This window comes from Phyllobates terribilis, unplaced genomic scaffold (assembly GCF_046119375.1).
Source record: "Phyllobates terribilis strain yellow unplaced genomic scaffold, ASM4611937v1 Scaffold_9__5_contigs__length_417890890, whole genome shotgun sequence".
Taxonomy (NCBI): domain Eukaryota; kingdom Metazoa; phylum Chordata; class Amphibia; order Anura; family Dendrobatidae; genus Phyllobates; species Phyllobates terribilis.
In genome coordinates this window covers 19,429,366-19,453,991 of record NW_027362769.1, presented here as the reverse complement: position 1 = coordinate 19,453,991, position 24,626 = coordinate 19,429,366, and positions in this window count along the sequence as shown.

The window sequence follows — 24,626 nt, the reverse complement described above, 5'->3', positions numbered from 1 at the left end:
CTTCCTCCACCTCCTCTGCTGACCTCATCTCTTGGCTGACTGTGGGTTGACAGTAAGTGGGATCTCCAACCTCATCATCATCACCCTGTGCGTTATCACACCCGTCGTCCTCAGAGCCAACCTGTTCCTGCCCTTACAAAAAACTAAAGTTGTCGCTCCAATCAGGTATTTGAGTCTTATCATCGTCTTCCTCATTGTCTCCACCAACAGGAGTTACAGTTTGGGAATGAGGGTCTACATTATGGTCAGAACCTTCTGCGTCTGGTCCTGGATCCGACTCATAAAGATTCTGGGCATCAGTGCAGATCATTTCCTCGTCTGGATTCACAGAAGCGCTGGAGTCGACCTCTGATTCCCAGGCTATAGTATGAGTAAACAGCTCTGCAGACTCAACCATCTGTTCTACCTCATACTCAGACGGGCAGCTGGAGATTTGGGAGCTGTGAGGAAGCAAGTGCGATTGGGGTGACACCTTTGAAGACTGGAGTATTTGTGATGTTGAAGTTGATGTGGAGGAGAGCCCACTTAAAGGAGCACTTGATATCCATTGAAGCACCTGCTGTTTTTGTGCCTCATCTGGAATTTGTAGCGATTGGCGTGGCCGTAAGAAAGGGATCTTATCACATTGTCCGCTAAAAGAAGTAGACATTTTAGTTTGGCTGGAAGATGGTCTTTCTTCTGCAGATGTTACTGTTGCTTTAACACCTACCCCACGGACGCAACCTTTTTTCCCCTTCCCAACACGCCTATTCCCCTTTCCACCAGCAGCAGGCCTTTTTCCACTCATTTTGGTGGTTAACTAATTCACAACTCTGGAGTTGTTTGCACAAAAAAACAATGGATGGGAACCGAGCAGAGCTGAGTGGCCAAACTGTGGTATTAGGCCAAAACTATTGGCTGGGTTAGATGCAGAAAAAAATTCTATTCAATTTGCAACCTGATGGAGGTAAGTATAGATGGACTAATAGAACAAGTCCCACACACAGCTAGAAGCCCAAATATTTTTTCAGAGGTAGATGCAGAAAATTTTTTTATTCAGTTTGCAACCTGATGGAGGTCTGTATAGATGGATTAATAGAACAAGTCCCACACACAGCTACAAGCCCAATATTTTTTCAGAGGTAGATGCAGAAAAAAAATATATTCAGTTTGCAACCTGATGGAGGTCAGTATAGATGGACTAATAGAGAAAGTCCCACACACTGCTAGAAGGCCAAATATTTTTTCAGAGCTAGATGCAGACAAAAAATTATTTTGAATTTGCAACCTGATGGAGGTCAGTATAGATGGACTAATAGAACAAGTCCCACACACTGCTAGAAGGCCAAATATTTTTTCAGAGCTAGATGCAGAAAAAAATTATATTAAGTTTGCAACCTGATGGAGGTCTGTATAGATGGATTAATAGAACAAGTCCCACACACAGCTAGAAGCCCAAATATTTTTTGAGAGGTAGATGCAGATAAAAATTATTTTTAATTTGCAACCTGATGGAGGTCAGTATAGATGGACTAATAGAGGAAGTCCCACACACAGCTAGAAGCCCAATATTTTTTCAGAGGTAGATGCAGAAAAAAAATATATTCAGTTTGCAACCTGATGGAGGTCAGTATAGATGGACTAATAGAGAAAGTCCCACACACTGCTAGAAGGCCAAATATTTTTTCAGAGCTAGATGCAGATAAAAATTATATTCAATTTCCAACCTGATGGAGGTCAGTATAGATGGACTAATAGAACAAGTCCCACACACAGCTAGAAGCCCAAATATTTTTTCAGAGGTACTGTAGATGCAGATAAAAATTATTTTTAATTTGCAACCTGATGGAGGTCAGTATAGATGGACTAATACAACAAGTCCCACACACAGCTAGAAGCCCAATATTTTTTCAGAGGTAGATGCAGAAAAAAATATATTCAGTTTGCAACCTGATGGAGGTCAGTATAGATGGAGTAATAGAACAAGTCCCACACACAGCTAGAAGCCCAAATATTTTTTCAGAGGTAGATGCAGATAAAAATTATTTTTAATTTGCAATCTGATGGAGGTCAGTATAGATGGACTAATAGAGAAAGTCCCACACACTGCTAGAAGGCCAAATATTTTTTCAGAGCTAGACGCAGACAAAAAATTATTTTGAATTTGCAACCTGATGGAGGTCAGTATAGGTGGACTAATAGAACAAGTCCCACACACTGCTTTAAGGCCAAATATTTTTTCAGAGCTAGATGCAGAAAAAAATTATATTCAGTTTGCAACCTGATGGAGGTCTGTATAGATGGATTAATAGAACAAGTCCCACACACAGCTAGAAGCCCAAATATTTTTTCAGAGGTAGATGCAGATAAAAATTATTTTTAATTTGCAACCTGATGGAGGTCAGTATAGATGGACTAATAGAGAAAGTCCCACACACTGCTAGAAGGCCAAATATTTTTTCAGAGCTAGATGCAGATAAAAATTATTTTTAATTTGCAACCTGATGGAGGTCAGTATAGATGGACTAATAGAGAAAGTCCCACACACTGCTAGAAGGCCAAATATTTTTTCAGAGCTAGATGCAGATAAAAATTATATTCAATTTGCAACCTGATGGAGGTCAGTATAGATGGACTAATAGAACAAGTCCCACACACAGCTAGAAGCCCAATATTTTTTCAGAGGTAGATGCAGAAAAAAATATATATTCAGTTTGCAACCTGATGGAGGTCAGTATAGATGGACTAATACAACAAGTCCCACACACAGCTAGAAGCCCAAATATTTTTTCAGAGGTAGATGCAGAAAAAAATATATTCAGTTGGCAACCTGATGGAGGTCTGTATAGATGGATTAATAGAACAAGTCCCACACACAGCTAGAAGCCCAATATTTTTTCAGAGGTAGTTGCAGAAAAAAATATATTCAGTTTGCAACCTGATGGAGGTCAGTATAGATGGACTAATACAACAAGTCCCACACACAGCTAGAAGCCCAATATTTTTTCAGAGCTAGATGCAGAAAAAAATTATATTCAATTTGCAACCTGATGGAGGTCAGTATAGATGGACTAATAGAATGATGCTATGCCCAAAAGATTTTACTTCACTAGGTGCAGTAAAAAAATTGGTATTCTATACACAGGTGGTATATCTTGCAACACAGATAGGCTACTCCACTGACTAACACACTCTGCAATAGGCCAAAAAGGATTAGCTTTGCTAGATTCAGCCAAATGCTGTAAAAAAAACTTGCACAGCACTGGCACAGACCTGCCTGGCAAAAACTGATAGGAACTGATGTAACCTAGTCCTGAAAAGGACTCCAATTACAATTAGTCTTTACTCCCACAATCTATCTATTTAAGAGCACAGACCTGCCTGATAAAAGTCGTAGGAAATGCTGTAACCTAGTCCTTAAAAGTACTGCAATCACAACTATTCCCTACTCTCAAGCTATCTGTAGATTTGTGCGAAAATTGGCTTGAAATTAACAAGGTATAGCGCACACAGCAACAGCGGTGCCGTCTAACACGCAGCTGCAGCAGTGAGAAAATGGTGGCGACGGGGAAAATGGCTTGGTCTTATAGGGCAAGGACATGTGACATACACTGCCAATGACACATGCCCTTGCTTGTGTGAAAAAAAGCACTTCGCTCCGTGTGTGCTCTGCTGATAGGCTGACAGATTGCACCTCCCCACTGTAAATGCGGGAAAGAGAAAAAAAAATGGAGATCTTCATCGTTCCTGCAGAGATCCATGCCCTGCCCCTCCCCCCACCCCGCTGTACACTCAAACTGCGTATTAACATTAATTTTCATCATTACTGAGAAAAAATCCAGTTATGGTGCACGAACAGTTATCGAACATAACCTCGAACAGCCGAATTTTTCTCAAATTGTTCGTGTTCGCAGAACGGCTCGAACACCACCCAAAACAGCTCGAATTTGAGATTGGCGAACAGTTCGAGTAGAACAACGCTCATCTCTATTGTTGACACACAGGAACGGAGCCGCAGGTGCGGTGGACAGCAGAGCAGAGCGAAACCGCAGATGCAGTGTACAAGCAGAGCAGAGCGAAACTGGCGGTGCGGTGAACAAGCAGAGCAGAACCGCCGGAGCGGTGAACAAACAGAGCAGAGCGAAACCGCAGATGTGGTGAAAAAGCAGAGCGGAGCAAAACCGCAGGTGTGGTGAACAAGCAGAGTGGAGCAAAACCGCAGGTGCGGTGAACAAGCAGAGTGGAGCAAAACCGCAGGTGCGGTGAACAAGCAGAGCGGAGCAAAACCGTAGGTGCGGCGAACAAGCAGAGCCTAGCAAAACCGCAGGTGCGGTGAACAAGCAGAGTGGAGCAAAACCGCAGGTACGGTGAACAAGCAAGGCGGAGCAAAACCGCAGATGCGGTGAACAAGCAGAGCGGAGCAAAACCGCAGGTGCGATGAACAAGCAGAGCGGAACCGCAGGTGCGGTGAACAAGCAGAGCAGAACCGCAGATGTGGAGAACAAGCAGAGCGGAACCGCAAGTGCGGTGAACAAGCAGAGCAGAGCAGAACCGCAGGTGCGGTGAACAAGCAGAGCAGAGCAGAACCGTGGGTGCGGTGAACAAGCAGAGCAGAACAGAGCAGAAGGTGCATGCAGACAGGACAGGGCTCTGTTCACATGGAACAGACTGGAAAATACTCAGCCCCCAGGGTGGTGGAAACAGACTAGAAGTCAGAGATACAGGTAGCGGCCCTGGGTACTCAGCCCCCAGGGTGGCGGAGACAGACTAGAAGTCAGAGACACGGGTAGTGGCCCTGGGTACTCAGGGCTTTAAGAATCAGGAAGCAACAGCGCCGACGCCCTAAGCCAGCAGACAAGAGACATACAAACAGCAGGTACTGGAGCAAAGTGTGCAGCCTGGCCTGATAGGTAAGATTGCGGTCTTGCATGGTGGGAGATGGTAAGCCATGCAAGCACGCTGCCAGGGATGTTACATACCCCCAGTGGGTTCTAACCCCGTGATAAATTACCCATGGACGAGGGGCACTAGGCTCCCTGAGTCCAAGAGAGCCTCCGCTCGATGTCCATTGACACGCACCTGACACAGATGGGGTTTAGCCAATGGACCGACGGGGTCCGCAGTGTAGACGGTGCGAGTATACATAGACACCCGGTGTGTAAACCCGCAGTCCATGAGTTAAGCAGTCAAGGGGCAGTTAGCAGTCCTGGCCCTTGTCATCGTCAGCGCCTAGTAGTGGTGGCAGCACCAGTCCTCGAGACCGATTTAGGGTAAACTGGTCCCCTGCCTCCCACACTCTGGTGTACCCCCTCAGTATGGGCTTGGTTCCGATTGTCCCCAGCAGAGGGACATGTCCCTTTCCCTTTCTGAGACTGCAGGGGCTGGCATGCCATTTGCATTCGGGCAGAGTCCCGTACAAAGTCATGGGTGGCTGTATAATGCTCAATCAAGCTAACCACCTGGTCCAGGTTACCCATGTCCCCTTGCCCCACCCAATGCTGTATGGCTGCTCGCAGAGTTCGCACCAACCGGTCAACCACTACCCTATCTACCATTTGGGCTGGGCTCAAGGTCTCAGGCTGGAGCCACTTTTTGACAAATTGTAATAAGTCATATGTCTGAGACCTAGCGGGTAGGGACTCCACAAAGGACCACGTTGTGCCCTCACATAAATGTAAACCCCTAGTCGGGCAAGGATCTCACCTTTCAACTTCCTGTAGTTCAGGACATCCTCCCAGGTGAGGTCAAAGTATGCCTTCCGGGCATCCCCCATCAGGAACGGGGCCACCACCTCAGCCCACTGAGCAATTGGCAAGCTCTCTCGCTCCGCTGTGCATTCAAACACCATGAGGAAAGCTTCCATGTTGTCCTCAGGACTCATCTACTTAGTGCTGACCTGACTTTGTCCCAGACTTCAGAATGAACCGGGGTCGGTGTTGGGGGTGTCTGTCACAGGGCCGCAATCTTTTTCAAAATCAGTTTGTTAGTTTTCTGCTGCTGCTGGTATAGTAGCTGCCGATTGTGCTGCTGGTGCTGTTCCTGCTGTTGTCGCTGAAACTGCAGCTGCTGCTGCTGGGTGAGTACCAACTGCTTCAGTAGCTCCTCCATGTTGTCGGCAGGCCTGAGCTGTAGCTTTGCTGGCTTGATCATGGACATGCAATTGTGGGGGTATGCCTCAGTTTACACTGCCCGCATTCTCTACCATATTGTAGTTCATCAGTGTTCACATTGTGCGGTAATGAGGCAGTGACCCGAGGAAAGTCCAACTTAAACGTCTTCATTTGCCAAAAACTCACACCTCAAATGCAATTCAAATGCAAAAGCAGTCCTCCGGATCGCAGCCAGGATATCCACACAGTCCGTGTAAACCTGTTGCCGTGGGAGACGGCCGCGCCGTATAACTTAGGGTGCATCAGATACATTGTCTTTACAGGCCTGTGTTTAGCTTCACACAGGCTTGCAGAGCTTCCTGCTCTACTGCTAGCAATCCCAACACCAACACACCCAAACCTTTGCTGCAGGTTTTTAAATGAAAACTGTGGACATGAGCCACATTCAAGACCCGGGCTGGAGGGAGTGAACCGCCCCACTGCCATCCTGTAGTTCACTCCAAAAATAAAAGCCCATGCCGGGTTTTCTTAAATCTGACTTAGCCAAATAGTTTACCAAGTTTAAACTTTACTTTTATTTTGTACTGCAACCACAGCTGTGCCTATGACTGCAATGCACTCCAGCAAGTTCAATATGCCATCCTGGGGGATACATACCGGCCCTCGCATATGATCCCCTCACTGCCTCACACAATATATACTCTTATTCTGTTTATATACACTGTACAGTACCACTTCTCTTCTGTATCCTGGATGTAATTCTCAGTATCTGTTCTATTCTGTATATACTGTATACACTGTCCACTTATCCTGTCTTGTATACTGGGTGTAATTTTCAGTATGTGTATTATTCTGCATATATACTGTATAATGCACAGTACCACTTCTTCTGTTTTGTATACTAGGTGTAATCCTCAGAATCTGTATTATTTTGCATATATACACTGCATAGTACCACTTCTCCTGTCCTGTATATTGGGTGTAATTCTCAGTATATGTTCCTATTCTGTATATATACTGCACAATACCATTTCTATTATGTATACTGGGTGTAATTCTCAGTATGTGTATTATTCTGTATATATACACTGTACAGCAGACTTTTACTGGCCCACAGGAGAATACGCCGGTGTGCCCCTGTGCAAGAGTGGGCCACCATCCTCTTTTATGAGCAGTACTTGGCACAATATACTTGAATCACTATGTACAGACAAATGCAGCATCTTATTCATTTAACAATCTACCCAGTTCATTGTTATATAAATTTGTGATCGAGGGTAATGTCACATTTGCATGAAAAGCTCTCGTGAATTCTAGCTGATATGGTAGGACAGTTTGAGGAAAATGTGGACTCCGTGGATGCTCTCCTCTCATTCTCCTATCCAGTACTCGTATAATGCAACACTGTGACCTATGCATTTGATAGTCTGTTTTCTGACTTTGTTTATCAGTAATTGGTAGCAATGCCCTACTATAGTTGATCTGCTCTGTGAATAAACTAAGCTATTTGTGTATTTCTTTCTACTGGTCATATTGCTTTCATGTTTTTATTACAAAGATCTAGTCAAATTGAAGCTGTATATGTGCATGTTCCTTTATTACTTGTTCTCTTTAGTATTCAATAAAGTTTATACTTTTGAGACAAAAAGTAATTAGCGCAGAAAAGTGGATTCTTCTGAAGAGCTTCTTGTCTGCATAGTGACATGCACAACTGTCAAAGCTCCAAAAAGAAAGTCTTCTGTTCTCAGTGTCAGATCATAGGAACTATATTTTATAGAGCTTGTTCATTTTAATAGGTAAATGCCTTAAATGGATGCTATCATCAGAAAAATGACTTCTTTTTTTATTCAAGCTTTTGTATGAAAGCATTTTTTAAATGTTTGTGTTTTTTCCCCATATCACAATATCCTACTAATATTATAAATGCGAAAGTTTGTGAGTATGTATGTTTGTTACTCTTTCACGAAAAAACTACTGGACGGATTTGCATGAAACTTTACAGTAATATAGATTATACATCGGAATAACATATAGGCTACAATTTGTAATGATTTTATGTAATTTTGGTCGTAATATAACGATACATGTCAATTAAGTTGGAAAAAAATCTGGCCTCTGAGAGCTCTCTTATATACACACATACACAGGTGATATTTAAATGGCTGATTTACAGCAGTCAGAAGAGATTGATAATACAATAATTTGCCCATAGTGGATCATTGTATAGTGAGGTCACAGTTGCCGCCTGTCCACAGTCAGAATACAGGGGTGATCATATACCGTGGCCAGGTACAAGTGTGGCACAGGGGGTTCACACACGACCCCCAGGGACTGACATTTCCTAGAAACTTTGGCAGCTGTCAGTCATGAGCTCACCCTGATACATTACACTCTGGAAACAGCTGAAGGGAGAAGGATAATTTATGACATTTTCTCAGACTTAAAAAAAACAACAAAAAAAAAACAACACAGAAAACAGCCCATATGTCAGGAACAGGTTTCTAGGGAACTACACGCCCCAGCACGGCCTGCCCGCGCCCACAGCCCGGGGGGAGTGTGAGGCTTCCTCCTGCAGGTTGCCCGGGGGCACCGGGCCGTCATTGTCCTCACATAGGGGGTCCCCGCCGACATTGTCCCTCCACATAACACCGTATAATAAAACATGCGCTCACCTGCGCCAGCTGCTGCAGCCGGGAAAGTTCCGAGCGCCTCACCTGGGTGGAGGGGAAGTGACTCACACACGGGGAGGGGCAGTAACCTGAGCGCGGCTCCATGGAGGATGCACACACTGCAGCCTGACAGCACCGGCAGCAGCGCTACACAAATGGCGTCCTCCCCTCCTGTGTGCAGCACAGCCCTGTGTGTGTGCAGCGCAGCATGTCACCCACAGCACCAGCAGGCTGCTCTCAGCTCCCACAGAGCACTGGGAATGGTTGCTATGGGTAACCGCGCCACAGCTGCTCCTCATAGACCAGTCATATACAACTGATATCGTCTATACAGCGATCGCAATATAACTAATTAGATTGTTTTAGTATTTTGTTTGAACTTTACTAAGTACCTATTTTGTAATTAGTACTTATAAAAATGGCGCGAAAGCGTAAGTCTAACATTTCGCAAAGCTCTAATAAAGCCCGAGCTATGAAAATAATTAGACGTGATGAGACGTCTCAACAAGCCGAGCAACGAAGGCTTGAGCAGGCGGTGCGTTGTGCGGCACATAGAGCTGCAGAGACTCCAGAACAATCCCAAGCCCGACGTGAACGGAATGCGGAGTTTTTGGCATCTCAACGGGCTGCTGAAACTCAAGAACAGTCCCAAACCCGACGTGAACAGCATGCAGAGTATCTGGCGTCTCAACGGGCTGCTGAAACTCCAGAACAGTCCCAAGCTCGACGTCAGCAGCAAGCGACTTACATGGCGTCCCAAAGAGCCACTGAAACTTATGAAATGGCCGAATCTCGCAGACGCACTGTTGCTGAAAGGGCAGCACAGCGAAGTCAAACATTTACAAGAAATACATGGATATTGTTTAATAAAGCTGCATTTGAGTATGACGAGACTCTTGATTATGAAACTCACAAGCTTATAAAAATAGAAGCAATGACCATAGATTGCAAATATTGCGGAGCTCTTAAGTGGAAAGAGGAAGCAGCAGGTATGTGTTGTTTGGGCGGGAAAGTAGCTCTTCCTTATATAGATGAGCCAGTTCAACCTTTAAAAGAGCTTTTCTCTAATGAAACTGATGAATCTCGCCTTTTTCTAAATAATATAAGAAAATACAACATGTGCTTTCATATGACGTCTTTTGGAGCAGATCAAATTGTCTCAATGCCAGGGTTTTGCCCGACCTTTACAATACAAGGACAAGTATACCACCGTATCGGTTCTTTAATTCCTACGTCCATTTCGCAACCACAATTTTTACAAGTTTATTTCATAGGTGACGAAGAAGAACAAATCAGCAGGCGTACTGAGTGCGTGCAAAGCGTAGATAGAAACATAGTTAAAAAATTACAACGAGTACTTCACAACCACAACATTTTGGTGCATGAATTTAAAACGGCTAGAGACAGAATGATCAATGACGATCATTTCAAAGTAGTGATTCACCCAGACCGTGTACCACGTGGTCAACATGAGAGACGATTCAATGCCCCTACTACAAATGAAATAGCTGCAGTAATAGTTAGTAGCAAACAAACTATGTCTCGGGACATCGTTGTGCAGCCGCGCGATGGCATGCTCACTAGGGTTCCCGATACACATAGATTCTATGACGCTCTCGAGTACCCAATAATTTTTTTGAAAGGACAAGAGGGGTACAGCATTGATATTCCTCAGATAAATCCAATTACCAAACAAGCAATGCCAAGCAAAAAGATGTCCTGCAAAGATTTTTATGCCTTTCACTTGATGGTCCGTTGCAGCGATTTTAATTTAATGCTTAAGTGTAGGCTCCTACTTCATCAGTTTCTGGTCGACATGTATGTAAAGATGGAAAGTGAGCGCTTAAGGTTCATTTCTTTAAATCAAAAAAAACTGCGCGCAGAAAATTATATTCACTTGCAAGATGCAATAAGAAATGATGCGGACTTGGATCCAAATAACTTAGGTCAGATGGTGATTCTCCCGTCATCATTTGTAAATAGCCCGAGATACCTACACGAATACACACAAGATGCGTTCACATACGTACGTAATTATGGGAGGCCTGATTTATTTATTACAATGACTTGCAACCCCGCTTGGTGTAGTGCCGGCGTCCCTGCCCTCTGCTAGGCAGGGACGCTGTTCCCCTCACCGCTCTGCTCCGTGCCCGGCGTCCCTCTCCCGCTCTGCTGGCAGCGCGCGCTCCTTCCCGGCCACTGTGCTTAGGGCGCGCGCGCTCTCCCTCCCTCTTAAAGGGGCCGCGCGCGCCGTCCTAAGGAGTCCCCAGCCAATGGCCGGAGGACTTTACCATATATAAGGCACCTCCTCCAAAATGGAGGTGCCCGAGCAATGTTGTTTGCACCTGTGTCTCACCAGTGCTTCAGCCCTCAGGTCCCGTTGCCAGTTACCTGCCAGTTACCTGCCAGATTCCTGCCAGTTTGCTGTCCTAATCCTGCCTGTTTTCCTGTTACCTGCCTGCCTGCCTGAGGTCCGACGGTCTGCCTTACAACGCCGGTCAGTCTGTCTAAGGACCAACTTGCCCGCTCACCTGGGAGCGCACCTCAGCTACCTGCCTGCTTGTCTGAGGTCCGACGGTCTGCCTTACAACTCCGGTCAGTCTGTCTATGGACCAGCTTGCCCGCTCACCTGGGAGCGCTTCTCCGTTACCTGCCTGCTTGCCTGCCCGGAGGCTCCGCTGTCACGTGCTGTGACCACCAGCTACTCCAGAGACTCTTGCCCGCTCACCTGGGAGCGCTTCTCCGCTACCTGTCTGCTTGCCTGCCCGGAGGCCCCGCTGTCACGTGCTGTGACCACCAGCTATTCCTGAGACTCTTGCCCGCTCACCTGGGAGCGCTTCTCCGTTACCTGCCTGCTTGCCTACCTGGAGGCTCCGCCGTCACGTGCTGTGACCACCTGCTATTCCAGAGACTCTCGCTTGCTCACCTGGGAGCACACATCCTCCATCTGCCTTGCTAGCCTACCTGGAGGTTCAGCCATCACAGGTCGTACCTACCCTTTATCCAGAGACTGCCCCGATCACTTGCCGTGACCTCCTGCCCGTACACCCAGAGACTGTCCCGGTCACCTGCTGTGACTGCCTGCCTGGTCGCCACCCGCTCCCTTACAAGGACCGCCCCCTTGTATAGTAGCCCAGAGGTTCCGCCTCCCAGACCCGTTACAGTTTGCTCGGGCCATGGAACCCGGTGGCACCCAAGCTCCCTCGCTCTCGGACCTGTGTCATGAACTGTCCCGTCAAAGGTCCCAACAGGAGTCCATCCTGGGTCACCTGCGGAATGTCAATACTCGCTTGGACACTCTGACTGCTCCACCAACAACCTCCGCCAGTGCCATGTCTCGCAATCCGGCAGCTCCGCTGTCCACCAACACCATGATTTCTTACCCCGGACCTCGGCTTTCTGCACCTCCTCGCTTCGGAGGCGACTCCGCCCAGGCTCGGGGCTTCATAAATCAGTGCACCCTGCACTTTGAACTATTGTCCCACCAGTTTAACTCCGACCGAGCCAAAATTGCATTCATCATGTCCCATCTCACCGGGGAGGCCCTGGCCTGGCTAAATCCTCTATGGGAGAGAGGAGACCCCCTGGTGTCCAACTTGCCTGCTTTTCTCACGGCTTTCCAGAAAGTCTTCGACGAACCCGGACGGAAGACCTCATCCGCATCATCATTGCTACGCCTCCGTCAGGAAAGCCTCACCGTGGGCCAATATGCCATACGGTTCCGTACCCTTGCCTCGGAGCTGGCCTGGGATAACGACGCTCTGGTTTCCGTCTTCTGGGAGGGTCTGTCCGGCCGTATTAAAGATGAACTTGCCGGTCGGGACATTCCTACCACTCTCGATGACTTAATAACTCTTGCCACCCGGATTGACCTACGGTTCCAGGAGCGTGCCAGAGAGGTCACCCGTGAGAGGAGGTTACCACGTCTAGCTCCTACTTTTCAGAAACCCGTCACTCCTTCTGTCTCTAACCAGATACACCCTCCTGAGCCTATGCAGGTCGACCAGACCAAGATGGTCAAGACCCGTCAGGACTTACGCCGTGCCGAGGGGACCTGCTTCTACTGTGGCAGTAAGGAGCACCGGATCCGTGCCTGCCCGGAGAGGTCGGGAAACGCCTGTGTCTAGGTTCGCTCAGAGAGGTCCACCTAGACAAGAATAAATCCTCTCCATCCCTGCTGTTGTCAGTTTCAATCGTCTACGGGGAGAACCGTTATTTCGAACTAGCCCAACTGGACTCTGGAGCAGCCGGGAATCTTATTTCACAGTCCCTGGTAGAGAAATACCGCATCCCCACCAAACCTCTGGCTGTACCCTTGTCTGTTGCTGCCGTGGATGGGGGGCTCTTACCACGCCCCATCCAACTCATCACCGAATCCATTACTCTGCAGGTGGGAATGCTGCATTCTGAAAGTATCTCCTTCCATGTTCTGCCTGGACTCTCTCACGCCCTCTTGCTAGGTCTACCTTGGCTCCAGAGACATGCACCCGTGCTTGACTGGCAGACCGGAGAAGTCCTTAGCTGGGGACAGGGCTGCCATAAGACCTGTCTGGTTCCCGTTCATCCCGTCCGTCCTTCTCCTACCCCAGCTAATCTACCTGGACTTCCGATTCCTTATTGGACTTATGCTGATGTCTTTAATAAAAAGGAGGCAGAGACACTACCCCCTCATAGACCATACGACTGCCCTATCGACCTGTTACCCGGTACTACTCCTCCCCGTGGGCGTAGTTATCCATTATCCGCTGCTGAGACCCGGTCAATGTCCGAATATATTGAGGAGAATCTGGCCAGGGGATTCATCCGGAAATCTACCTCCCCGGCGGGAGCAGGCTTCTTTTTCGTCAAAAAGAAGGACGGCTCTCTCCGTCCCTGTATAGACTATAGAGGCCTTAACCAGATCACGGTGAAGAATAAGTACCCCCTTCCGCTCATTCCGGAGTTATTTGATCGTCTGAGGGGGGCTAGAATCTTCACCAAACTGGACCTCCGTGGGGCGTACAACCTGGTTCGTATCCGTCAGGGGGATGAATGGAAGACGGCATTCAACACCCGGGACGGCCACTATGAATATCTGGTAATGCCCTTTGGCCTCTGTAACGCTCCTGCCGTCTTTCAAGAGTTGGTCAATGACATCTTCCAGGACCTTCTCTACTCCTGCGTAGTGGTGTACCTGGACGACATCTTGGTCTTCTCTCCGGATTTCCAGACTCACCGGAGGGACGTTCGTCAGGTCCTGCTCAGGCTCAGGCAGAACCATCTCTACGCTAAATTTGAGAAGTGCCTCTTTGAGCAGACCTCGCTTCCGTTTCTGGGCTACATTATCTCTCAGACCGGCCTACAAATGGATCCTGAGAAACTGTCTGCCATCGAGAAATGGCCCCGACCAGAGGGGTTGAAGGCTATTCAACGGTTCCTGGGCTTCGCCAACTATTACCGCCTCTTCATACCGCACTTCTCTTCCCGGACTGCCCCAATTTCCGCGCTCACCCGTAAGGGTACTAATCCCAAAGAGTGGCCGCCCGAAGCAGAGGAGGCCTTTCTTTCCCTAAAACAGGCCTTCTCTTCCGCCCCGGTGCTGCATCGCCCGGACGGCAACAAGCAGTTCTTCCTGGAAGTTGACGCCTCCTCCTCTGGAGCCGGAGCGGTTCTTACTCAAAAATCATCTTCCGGGAGAATGGTAACTTGTGGCTTCTTCTCCAAACTCTTCTCCTCTTCTGAGCGCAACTATTCCATAGGAGACCGAGAGTTATTGGCCATCAAGCTGGCGTTGGAGGAGTGGCGTTACCTACTCGAGGGGGCTCTTCACCCGGTAATAATTTACACTGACCACAAGAACTTGGCTTACCTCCAGCATGCCCAGAGACTGAACCCGCGCCAAGCCCGGTGGTCCTTGTTTTTTGCTCACTTTGATTTTGTTCTTCATTTTCGCCCGGCTGACAAAAACGTCAAAGCAGACGCCTTGTCCCGATCCTTTCTGGTGTCCGATCTCGAGGAAGAACCTAAACATATCATCGATCCCGCCAGAGTAATGCAGGTGGCTCCCGTGAGTCTAAATCGTCTCCCTCCCGGTAAGACGTTTGTTTCAGTACCCGATCGGGAGAAGATCCTACACTGGGGCCATTCGTCTAAACTAGCTGGCCACGCCGGTCAGAAAAAGACCCTCCAGCTTATTGCCCGGCACTATTGGTGGCCTACCCTGCACAAGGACATAATAGACTTTGTTTCTGCCTGTGCGTCCTGCGCCCGCAACAAAGTCCCGAGACATCTGCCAGCCGGACGCCTCCTTCCGCTTCCTGTACCTGCTGCCCCCTGGCAGCATATAGCGATGGACTTTATAACTGATCTCCCCGTCTCTGCCGGTTGTACGGTCATTTGGGTGGTCGCTGACCGCTTTTCCAAGATGGCTCACTTTATTCCCCTGCCAGGTCTTCCGTCTGCACCCGAGCTGGCTAAAGACTTTATCCGCCACATCTTCCGTCTTCATGGCCTGCCCCTCCACATCGTGTCGGATCGTGGGGTACAGTTCACCTTCCGTTTCTGGAGAGCCACTTGTAAACTACTAGACGTCACCCTGGACTTCTCTTCCGCTTACCACCCACAGTCCAATGGTCAAGTGGAGCGGATCAATCAGAACCTGACCAGTTACCTCCGGCACTTCGTTAATGCCCACCATTCTGACTGGGTGGATCTCCTACCATGGGCCGAGTTCTCTTATAATAATCACGAGAGCGAATCCTCCTCCAAATCCCCGTTTTTTGTAGTCTTTGGTCAGCATCCTCGGATTCCTTTTCCTGTCTCCACCTCTGTGGACAACCCGGCTGCGGAATCTCTCGTTAGCAAATTTTATTTATTTATTAATAATTTCTGGAAATAAATTGTCCGATTTTGGTCTACCCTCACCGCGGCGTAGAGGAGAGCTGTCAAACGAGTTGATAAAAGAGCTAAGCTATGATACCAACCAGTTAGACGCTCACGTTTGCGAAACTGAGCCACGTTTGCTACCTGATCAAAGAGAGATTTATCACAAAATAGTAGGACGAGTTGAGAATGGTGAAGGCGGACTTATTTTCCTTGATGCCCCGGGTGGTACAGGAAAAACTTTCTTGCTTAATTTACTTTTAGCAAAAATTCGTAGCGGTCATAAGGTTGCATTAGCTGTGGCTTCCTCTGGAATTGCTGCAACATTGCTAAGCGGTGGACGGACAGCACATTCAGTCTTTAAATTACCTCTTAATCTGGTGAACGAAGAAACCCCATCGTGTAATATCAGCAAGAGCAGCGCCCGTGGCCTCCTGTTGCAACAGTGCAAACTAATCGTGTGGGACGAGTGCACAATGTCACATAAACGCGCCATCGAAGCTCTTGATCGTTGTCTACAAGACTTACACAGTAAACAAACAATAATGGGTGGTGTGGTTGTTTCATTGGCTGGGGACTTTAGGCAAACTTTGCCTGTCATCGAGCGAGGCACTGCAGCAGACGAAATTAACGCATGTCTGAAATCCTCATGTTTATGGACCAAAGTTGAAAAGCTGCACCTCACCACCAACATGCGTGTCCAGTTATTCAGTGATCTAGAGTCGGGCGCGTACGCTGAGAAACTGCTCGAGATCGGTGAAGGTCGAATCGAAACTGACGAAGAAGGTATGGTTCTATTCACTAACCAATTTTGTCATGTTGTGGATTCGGAAGACGCACTTATTGCTCAAGTTTTTCCAAATTTGCAACAAAACATCCACGATGAAAATTGGCTATGTGAAAGAACTATACTAGCACCAAGAAATGAAACAGTTGCGAAAATCAATAAAATTATCTTGGACCAAGTAACCAGCGATGCAACAACCTACAACTCCATCGACACAGTCATGTCATCTGAAGACTGTACGAGCTACCCCGTGGAGTTTCTTAACTCTTTGGAGCTATCCGGGGTCCCATCTCATAAGCTCGAATTAAAGGTCGGTATACCCGTTTTGTTAATGCGCAAACTGGACGCCCCGAGATTATGTAATGGCACTAGATTGCGAGTCACTGAACTAGGCAGGCACATTGTAAAGGCCACAATTTTAACTGGAGAAGCTAAGGGTGAAAATATTCTTATACCACGCATCCCAATAATACCCAATAACTTACCCTTTAATTTCAAACGTTTGCAGTTCCCACTTAAAGTTGCATTTTCAATGACCATCAATAAATCGCAAGGGCAAACTTTGAAGGTAGCGGGGATACATTTAGGCATGCCCTGTTTTTCCTACGGTCAGCTATACGTAGCTTTCTCACGTGTTTCTAAATCGCAAAATCTACATATTTTCGCTGAACGAAAGAAATCAAATAACATAGTTTACAGGAGTATATTGCAGTAAAAACACATAGATAAATTACCTGCAGATGTCCATTATTCCAGATTACATACTAATTCTTTACTAACACGAACAATATTAAACGCAAGTAACTTCAGTCCGTCCTGTTTATTAATCAGTGTTTAGTAATCCGTTTGTGATGAAATTTGATATGGATAATTTCAAGCCTGGGGAAGGACATGGGGCTACTTTTTATAAACACACCATACAGGCGAAGATTATATAAAACTGTAAACCTGATTGACTGACACACCTAGCAGTCAACGCACAGCCGAAACCACTGAACTTAGCATCTTGAAATTTGCAGATAGGTTCTATTATAGCTTAAATGAGCACTAAGAAAGGAATTTTGATAATTCCACCCTCAAGAGTTTCCCTCTTCATATTATAGGGGTTCAAAGATTGTATGGAATCCATCAGTTTTGAAGTTAGACATCTGAAATTTTGGATGTATGAGTAACTAAATAAGATTATTTTTTTTTTACTATTAAGATAAATTTTTTTTACTATTAAGATTCTTTTTTTTTACTATTAAAATGATCTGTCACGAAACTTAATGTGGCAGACCAAATTCCACGCGAGCGAAGCCGCGAGTAAAAGCTAGTATATTAAAAATTTTAAATAGAATGAAGTACCTGGAATGGAAGCAATTCTGCGCTCTCTGGAGTCACGACAAAATAGTAGTGAGGTAAAAATGTAGGTTTATTGTCAACGCGTTTCAGAGCCCACCGACTCCTTCTTCAGGACAACCATACGTAAAGAACAGTTTTTTATGCATGGTGGTCCTGAAGAAGGAGTCAGTGGACTTTTGAAACACATTGACAATAAACCTACATATTTACCTTACTACTAGTTTGTCGTGACTCCAGAGAGAGCAGAATTACTGCCATTCCAGGTACTTCATTCTGATATAATTCATGGAAGCTGCTGCATCTGGATTCCAGGCTTTATTATTATTATTATTATTATTATTTATTATTATAGCGCCATTTATTCCATGGCGCTTTACATGTGATAGGGATATACATAACAAAAGCATTTACATAATCTTAACAAAACGAGTCAGCGACTGGTACAGGAGGAGTGAGGACCCTGCCCGCGAGGGCTCACAGTCTACAAGGGATGGGTGAGGATACATTAGGTGAGGGTAGAGCTGGTCGTGCAGTGGTGTTTACTGCAGGTTGTAGGCTTGTCGGAAGAGGTGGGTCTTCAGGTTCCTTTTGAAGGTTTCCACGGTCGGCGAGAGTCTGATATGTTGGGGTAGAGAGTTCCAGAGTAGGGGGGAAGCACGGGAGAAATCTTGTATACGATTGTGGGAGAAGGAGATAAGAGGGGAGTAGAGAAGGAGATCTTGTGAGGATCGGAGGTTGCGTGCAGGTAAGTACCGGGAGACTAGGTCACAGATGTATGGGGGAGACAGGTTGTGGATGGCTTTGTATGCCATGGTTAGGGTTTTGAACTGAATTCTCTGGGCAATGGGGAGCCAGTGAAGGGATTGGCTCACACAACCCTATAAGGTGAGTGGTTCTACTCATCTTTTATTGACCTGTCACCTGGATAAGACCCTATTGCGCTCTTGCATTTTTTACAAAAATTTAACATTTAAATCTTGCTTTTCTCTCACTAGTCACTGTTTTTTTAGACTCTAATTTCCTATTGTTTCAGTAAACAACACATGCACATTAGCAGAAAAAAAAGACTCTGGGCAGCAAGAGCAGCTGTGACATCACATATTGGGATTGGTTGATCCTTTTTTTAATCTGTGTATAGCTGTGTTATCATCTAATATATATAATCGTCTTATCCCGTCTGTCTGTCTGTCTGTGCTTCTGTCCAGGAAATCCCGTGTCGCTGATTGGTCCGGCCGCAGCCAATCAGCGACGCGGGATTTCAGAAAAAGATGGTGGCCATTAGCGGCTCATCTGCTGCACGCAGGTCAGCGGCGATGCAGCCGGGAGATGACCGGTGCTAGCTGGTCATCTCCCAGCTGCTCGCAGCAGAAGTACCCCAACCGGCGGCGCAGCTGACCTCCATGCGGCTACCGTCGGGAGATCAGCTGCTAGGGCCGCTGATCTCCCGACGGCAAGTGTGAACGGAGGACTGGGGAGCGGCGCTGCCGGTCAGGATACTTCTGCTGCAGTACCCGCACAGGCAGCGCCGCTCCCCGGTCCTCACTAATACGATTTGCTGATTGGTCGCGGCCGGCGCCCGCGACCAATCAGCGATCTTGGCGCCAAATTTAAACACCGCTGTGCTGATTGGTCGCGGCCGCTGGCCTTGACCAATCAGCGATTTTGGCGCCAAATTTAAACACACACTCCGGTCCTCACTAACACAGTTCACTGATTGGTCGTGGCCGCCCACTACTGTGGGAATATGAATTTCATTGAGGAAAAACCATCTGACAATCAGTTTACTCAATGCTGCCAAAAAGGAAAAGTCATGCTACCGAGACGTCACTACTCAGATCTGTTTGAGCAGTTGATGAAAGGAACGCATGAACACAGTAGAAATTTTATGGAAAATATCAGAAGTATCAACAGTTCTCATGCGTTTGCTTCATTTGGTGCCAACAATGCACCGCCCCCTGGATTCGGACCGTATTGTTTTAAAATTCATGGCCAGATCTACCACCGCACTGGAACACTTCACCCAGAAATAGGACAACCACCAAAATTTGCACAATTATGCATTTTTGATCCAAATGAGGCTACAGAACAAAGGATGAACCTGAAAGAAAATGAAAAGTGTAATGCTGAACTAATGAACCTAATTGCCGTACATTTACAAACAATCAGCCCATTTGCTGCCGCATATCGCATGCTAAATACGTCGAAGCTGAGGAGGAACAGAGGGCTATACAAAATGGGACGGAAATGCCTCCTATTATCATGGTCATTAAACAAGAACGTCAACAAGATCCCCGATGTTACAACAAACCACGTGTAAGTGAGGTCGCAGTTGTTTTTCAAAACGATGATGGAGAGCCTCATTTTCAAAGGGATATATTAGCCCATCTTAAGACAGACCAGAACAACCCTTTCGTTCCTAAAACACAATGAATTAGCATTTTGCACAGCAAACTTGATGCTCTTCTGTATCCGCTATTCTTTCCAAGCGGTGATCAAGGGTGGCATGAAAACCTACACCCACAAGGAACTTCAAGAAGAATTACACAACTGCAGTACTACAGTTTTCTTCTGTCTGTCCGAAATTACTTCAATCCTATTTTAAACGGTGGGAAACTGACACAACAGATGAGCTAATCGGCTCAATTTCATACGATTGAACCAAAAACAACTTAAATTTGAAGACTACTGCGTTCTTCAAGAACATTTGCAAAAACAATCCATTCAAAAAGGAATTCCAATTGGAAAAACAGTAATTCTCCCGTTGTTGTTTGAAGGTTGCCCCCGCAACATGCAACAGCATTATCAAGATGCAATGGCAATAGTAACAAAGTATGGAAGACCTGACATTTTTGTAACAATGACCTGTACACTGTGTGCAGAATTATTAGGCAAATGGGTATTTTGATCACATGATACATTTTATATATGTTATCCTACTCCAAGCTGCATAGGCTTGAGAGCCAACTACCAATTAAGTAAATCTGGTGATGTGCATCTCTGTAATAAGGAGGGGTGTTGACTAATGACATCAACACCCTATATAAGGTGTGCTTAATTATTAGGCAACTTCCTTTCTTTTGGCAAAATGGGTCAGAAGAAAGATTTGACAGGCTCTGAAACGTCCAAAATGGTGAGATGTCTTGCAGAGGGATGCAGCAGTCTTGAAATTTCCAAACTTTTGAAATGTGATCACCGAACAATCAAGCGTTTCATGGCAAATAGCCAACAGGGTCGCAAGAAGTGTGTTGGCCAAAAAAGGCGCAAAATAACTGCCCATGAATTGAGGAAAATCAAGCGTGAAGCTGCCAAGATGCCACTCGCCACCAGTTTTGCCATATTTCAGAGCTGCAACGTTACTGGAGTATCAAAAAGCACAAGGTGTGCAATACTCAGGGACATGGCAAAGGTAAGGAAGGCAGAAAAATGACCACCTTTGAACAAGAAACATAAGATAAAACATCAAGAATGGGCCAAGAAATATCTTAAGACTGATTTTTCAAAGGTTGTATGGACTGATGAACAGTTAACGGAGTATTGCACGATACATTTAAAGCTGCAGCTTTGGCTTTAGGACTTCTATTGGATGATACTGTGTGGACACTTACTTTAGAAGACGCAGTTACCCTACATTTGCCTAAGAAACTTTGCGAATTGTTTGCCTACATTTGTGTCTTTGGACCACCTACAAATCCGGCTCAACTTTGGACAAATTTCAAAGAACATATAATTGAGGATTACTGCTTACGTCTTCACAACAGAAGTGGAAATTGTCAAAATTGCGAATCTTATGCCATGCAAGATGTCCAAAATGTCCTGCTACTGCATGGAAAAATGTTTTCAGACTTTAATTTACCACAGCCTGCAAGTCAAGTTCCACAAATTCAAGAGTATGACGAAGCTTATGAATTATTGTTGGCAACAGAGAAGAAAAACTCCTTAAATGAACAACAACGGATTGCATATGACACTATTGTGAGCGCTGTAGAAAACCAAGCAGATCCAACGCCAAAATGTTTCTTTATTGATGGTCCTGGAGGCAGCGGTAAAACATACCTCTATGAAGTTTTAATGCATCACGTTAGAGGGTTGGGGAAAGTCGTATTGCCATCGGCTACAACAGGTATTGCAGCAAACCTTTTACGAAGAGGTCGCACTATGCATTCACTCTTTGGGATACCAGTTCCTGTCAATGAAATCTCCGTTTCCAGAATCAAACAAGCCACATTTGCAGGAAGACAGGTAAACAGTGCAAATCTTTTGATACTTGATGAGTGCACTATGGCACCCAAATATGCTTTGAGCTTAATTGACAGACTTCTGTGTGAAGTTATGACTACAAATGTTGTTGAAAAAAATGAAATTCCTTTTGGAGGTAAAGCTTTTGTCATTGGCGGAGATTTTAAGCAATGCCTTCCAGTTATACCAAATGGAACAAGAACAAATATTATCGAGTCCACCTTAAAAATGTCTGACCTTTGGAAAGAGTTTAATAAACTCCAACCAATTAACAACATGCGATCTTCTGACCCAGAGTACAGCAACTGGCTTCTTAAACTTGGTAATGGTGAACTTAGCAATGAATATAACCTTGGAGAAGACATTATTGAAATACCAGAAGACATGTTGTGCACTGACTGCATCGTAAGTGATGTTTTTGGACGTGTTGAAATTGATGTGAACGACCAAAGCAGTGTTGAGAGGGCCTCTTCCTATGCAATTCTCTGTCCCAAGAATGATGACGTAGCTCTGCTAAATTCCCGTGTGATGGATAGAATGCCTGGAGAGTATAAATTGTACAAAAGTGATGATTCAGTGGATGTAGACAATGAAGATGAACGAGAGCATTATCCAGTTGAATTTTTAAATAGTGTTACGCCATCAGGAATGCCATCCCACAGACTACAACTTAAAGTTGGAGCAATCGTAATGTTGCTGCGGAGTCTAAATACAAGAAATGGTCTATGTAATGGAACTCCATTCCCACATAATTCAATCAAGAGTGATCACTGGATCAGTGAAAAGAGACGAAGTGTTCATTTACGCATTGATTTATGTCCTTCGGACACCGGTCTTCCATTTAGGCTTCGGCGTCGACAGTTTCCAATAAAACCAGCATTTGCCATGACAATAAACAAGTCACAAGGTCAAACTCTACACCGTGTTGGCATATATTTACCGGAGCCCGTTTTTGGTCATAGACAACTCTATGTTGCATATTCAAGAGTTAAAATGAGATCCAACATCAAGGTGCAAGTTTTGGATACCCCTTTACAAGGAAAGTTGCTTCGAGATAGTCCAAAAGCATTCACAAAAAATGTAGTTTACAAAAATATTTTGGGTTGATATTGTTAAGAAATATATTATAGGGTCGTACTTCTTTTGTCCGATAATTTATTTAAAAATATAGTTAGATATTCATGGAATAGTTTATATATTTGGATCATCTGTTTAATAATTTCATTCAGTTGTATTAAGTTCTATAACCAATAATATTTAATAATAAAGTATTATTTTACCCAGAAAATCCTGTGTATTCATTGTATTATTCTTAAATCTTCATAGCGGCATCTGCAGCATCTGCTACTAAAGTGAATGCAGATTTGTGCCTCTCCACGCACTTAGTCTCGGCGTGGAGAGGAGCGAATCTACAGACAGCAGCAACTCAGGGCAGTATCTGAGAGCGCATGCTGTACCTCCGATCCTGCCAGGAGCTGCTGAAAACAGGACAGACAGTGCTGGAGCAGAGAGAAGGAAACAAGGTGAGTATTAGTGTTTATTTTTTTAACTGTGCTGTGGAGATGGGGGAATGAGTAGGTCATACAAAACCAGGATGAGGGGGCCATACAAGCCAGGATGAGGAAGCCGTACAATCCAAGATAAGGGAGCCATACAAACCAGTATTAGGAGACTGACAGAGCCATACAAACCACAATTAGGGGATGAGGGAGCCATACATACCAAGATATGGAAATTTAACAGTAGGTGCTGCATTTCCCACCCTTGGCTTATACTCAAGTCAATAAATTTTCCCTTTTTTTTGGTTGAAAAATTATGGGTCTGGGCTTATACTTGGGTCACCGCGCACAGGCAGCATGTTCCCCCAGGGTTTCCTGTTTTGCGTTCCACGGTGAGTGATGGGCTGTGGGTGGGGTTATATCCCATCCCGTCACACCCGGCATTCAGCACACGCGCATTCATTGACAGAGCGCGCGGTGGATGCTGGGTGTGACACGATGTGGGATAACCCCGCCCACAGCCCATCATTCACCGTGGTACGCGGAACAGGAGACCCCTGGCTGCAGCCGCAAATAGTCGTGATGTAAGCGGAAGCAAGAGCCAGCTGCAGCCGGGGGAATTACGTGCTGGCTGTGCGTGGTCAGCGATGTTGTCACAAGCAGTATTGACAACATGACGTAATTCCAAAATTCATTAGGGGCCCCGGGGGGATACATTGGGGGGTTAATTTCAAGTACTGCACAACCCATTTAAAGACTGCTTCGCTGCTTAGTCGCGCCCGGTCGGCCGCATGCATATTCTAGAATACCCGATGCGTTAGAATCGGGCCACCATCTAGTTCATTATAATTCTGCCTCTTGATAAGGAGTAAAAAAGGGAAAGCCTCTTGTCCACTGCAACAAAAAACAAATTGTCAACAAAAAAGAATTAACACGTTTCGAATGCTATCCGTCGTTGTTTGTCAAGCCGGATAGCATTTGAAATACGTTGCTTTCTGTTTTCCCACCTCATAGTTCACTTGATGTGTTTTTAAGGATTTTCTAATAAAGAAACATTTTATCTTTCATCCTGGAGCTGTAACTTTTTTCTCTTTTTTGCTCCTCATGATAAGAAGCCTACTGAAAAAAAAAATATTAAAAA